Source organism: Cynocephalus volans, chromosome 7 (assembly GCF_027409185.1).
Source record: "Cynocephalus volans isolate mCynVol1 chromosome 7, mCynVol1.pri, whole genome shotgun sequence".
NCBI lineage: Eukaryota > Metazoa > Chordata > Mammalia > Dermoptera > Cynocephalidae > Cynocephalus > Cynocephalus volans.
In genome coordinates, this window is record NC_084466.1 from 54,277,391 (window position 1) to 54,280,978 (window position 3,588).

The window sequence follows — 3,588 nt, forward strand, 5'->3', positions numbered from 1 at the left end:
TGTACTAGGAGCCTGGCTCAATGGATTGGTGGTCTTGATGGACTTGAGGATTGTTGGATTCAGGAATCCTTGAAAGAGTGAGGTTTAAAATTAGAAATGGTAGTCAGGGAATAGGATGCATGAATTTGATTTATGTAAATATTGCTGTTTCCAGTGATGCCAGGGTCTGCTTTAGTGTATGACCTGGGGAATGAGTGCTTGAGATAAAGTTGATGTTATCACTGGAGGACAGAAGTGTATGGAATGGAAAGGCCAGAGGGTAATAAAGATTTTTTTTTTTTTTTTTTTTAATGTGTAAGCCGGTATAGCTACACCAGAGTTAGAATGGATTGCATGGAGATGGGGAGTAATCAGAATTTGATAAATGACAATCAAGATTGTAAGTCTTATATGTAAATGAATATCAGAGCTTGGGCTTTTAAGCAGTGGCAAGGGAGAATGTCTTAGAGCAACAAGGAGAAGCACTGCTATACTAGGCCTAGTAATACTAAGTTTAGAATTTATAGGAATGGGGACCAAAGAAGCAATGTTGGCATGGTAGAGACACTTTTATGTTAGAGCAAGACAACTGATGGATTTTAGGTTAGCACTTTCAAAATCTCATACAAATTCATCTAATTTTGAATCCTATTTTTTCATATATCTAGTGATATCTAAGAAATGCAGTCTTCAGCTTTCTAAGATTTGCAGCACAGAAAACTTTCTGAGGAGGTAGGAATTAATTCTGAGTGACAACTAATTATATTCAACCCAATTATGGCATTCCTTTTGAATCTGGCAAACTCATCCAATTTAAAGGGACGTAAACTCTTCCTATCATCTTCTTCGTATTTGTAAAATGTTGTTTCTATGCTCAAACTCAATTCATAATACAGAAAGGTTGGCAGAGCTACCATCAGCATGTGTTCCTTTTATGAAAAAGGGAAATGCGAAAGCAGGAAATAGCCAAAATGTATACTTCTTGGCTGACTAAGCAGTCTTCAATAAACACTTCTCTTTTAGTCTCACTGATGGAAACTTAGTCACATGCCCATATTTATCTGCAATGAAGGTTAGGGAATGCATTATTTTGGCTGACATAGCTTTACTGAGTAAAGCTAGGATTCCATTTTTAAGAAAGAAAGGGTATAAGATATTTGGAAAGCATCTACATTTTTGCTGCATTGGGGACAACAGGAGGGCTTTGGGAGGGTTCACATGGAATCATCCCTCAGAAAACATAAGATCTCTGTTGTCAGGGGAGAAATGAGATGAAAAAGACATGGCTCTATTCTTTAAAGGGCTTAACAGTGTATAATTTTATTGTAATACCAAGAAAAATATAAATCATATTGAGCAATGATTAAGAAACATACACATGTTTTAAACTAAAAAAGAGTTGATAAACAACAGATAAATGTGCAAAATATATATATAGAAATTATTCTCAAATGGTTTTATAATTACAACAAATCTTTATATGATTGTACATATCTTGTGTACAATAATTCTCATATCTCAAATTTTAACATTTTAAATGAGTAAATCTTTTTTTGTTCTTTGATAATTCTCCCATGATATTAGTAGAAGATTAATCCTTCATTAACAGTTATATATAAAACACCTTCAATAGGTGGATCATTATTCTATGTGGTAAAGGCCCAGTGGTGGTCAAAATGAACAGACGTATGTGTTCTAGGATCTTACCTTTCATTAGGGAGAAAAAAACATTTGAACAAGGACATTTGTAGTGCCTTAAGAGGAGATCTACCCATTGTTATGTAAACATTCAACAGAGGTATCTATGGTGTGATGTACGGGGTAGACGTGTAAGGCTCCCTGGAAGAACTGATGTCTAAGATGAGAACTAAGGCATAATTCCAATCTAAGAAAGCAAAGAAAAATCAAAACACATCAACAGGTATGGGGAGAAGCAAACAAAAATACCTTGGGGGGGGGGAATAAATGAAGAAAAGTCTATGGCAAAAGATGAATTTGAAAGTTGATTGAGTTCGGGTCACAGAGATATTTCTTGGCCATATAAAATTCTGGACATTATGCTAAAAGTGATAAAAGACATTGGTGAGTTCTAAGTAAGAATGAGATGTGATAAGATTTGCATTTCACAATAAGTTACTTTAAATCCAAGGTGGAGTCTGAATTAGAAGATCAAGTTAAAATTGGGACATGCTCAGGGAAAAGTTGACTGACAGTTGAATTCAATCAGGTAGATGGTATTCTGGTGAATAGCATACATATATAATGGGCAAGGGGACTTGGGATCATTGACTAGATATTGTTGGAATTATGGACCACAGGCAGGGAAGTGAAGAGGTAGCTGAGAGGTAGGAAAAAGTAGAAAGGTTCATGTGATGGAGATTTTAATGAGGACAAAGGGGAGAAAAGATGAAAGTATATGAGAGATTAAGGTGGAAAAGAACAGATAATCTTATTTAGTGATTTCAGAGATAGAATATTTTTAGGTGATAACAAAATACATGAAGAAGGGTGTTGAACAAAGTGCAGAGAAAAAAATTTGAGATGTAAGAATTATAAAACAGAGAGGCCATGGTATTGAAAAGATTATAAGAACCTTCTTGATGTCCAGTGAAAGACTCTGAGCCATATGGCAAATTGTCCATGAAATAAGTGAGTTAGCTTGTTATTTGAAAATCAACAGAAACTAGCAGGGGTAGAAGGTGGATCTCACCTAGTAGTAATAGTTAAAATAGTAGTAATAGTTAAAAACACAGGTTTTTCTTTTACAGGTATATTTTTACAAAAATAGGCAATAGAAACATCATTGAGAAGCAAAAATGTCCAGCCCTAACTCCTCACACTTAAGGACGAGTAATGGAGAAAGAGCCAATTTCATAAAAAGTGCCAGTTTCCAATAAGTTTCAAGTGGCAGTTTCCAATAAGTTTCCAATAAGTGTAAAAGTAAGGTTTAATAAATGTTTATGAGTGTGTGGGAGAGTCCTTTCTAGGGTGGGCCTGAAAGAATGACTCCCACAGAAAAGGGTGAGGATAAAAAGAAAGGCCTTCTATTATCCATGAGGTGATAACCGGAGAATACACTACCCACATTCACAAGCACACCCATGGAGTGGGCTTCAAGATGCACGCTCCTCAAGCACTCGATGAGATCCAGAAAGTTTGCCATAAAGGAGATGGGAATGCCATGCTTAACAAAGCTGTCAGGACCAAAGGAACAGGAGTGTGGATATCCAGAAAAATAATGAAGATGCAGATTCACCAAACAGGCTTGATACATTAGTTACCTACATATGAGAGCACTTCAAAAAGTTCATGGAAAAATAGAATTAAAAGATAATGTGATGGTTAAAGCACAGCATTGTAACATCAAAGTCAAGTGTTCAGATCCCTATAGTAGACAGCCACCAAAAATAAGTAAGTAAATAAATAATAGAATGAATCTTTCCATAAACATTTTGAAGTACATTGTCACCTCTTTCAAAAATCTACAGGCACTCAATATGGAGAAGAACTAACTGCAGATTGTCAAACAAAATTATAAAACCACAAAGAAAAATAACGAGTGTAGGGGAAAGGGTTAATCATATAAATGAGGTCTCACAAGGCACAGTG

At 35.5% G+C, this 3,588-nt stretch overlaps 1 pseudogene; it reads left to right on the plus strand.

The window, feature by feature from the left end:
• The first annotated feature begins 2,981 nt into the window (after positions 1 to 2,981).
• On the plus strand, positions 2,982 to 3,270 carry LOC134381560 (large ribosomal subunit protein eL31-like; annotated as a pseudogene).
• The last annotated feature ends 318 nt before the right edge of the window (positions 3,271 to 3,588 follow it).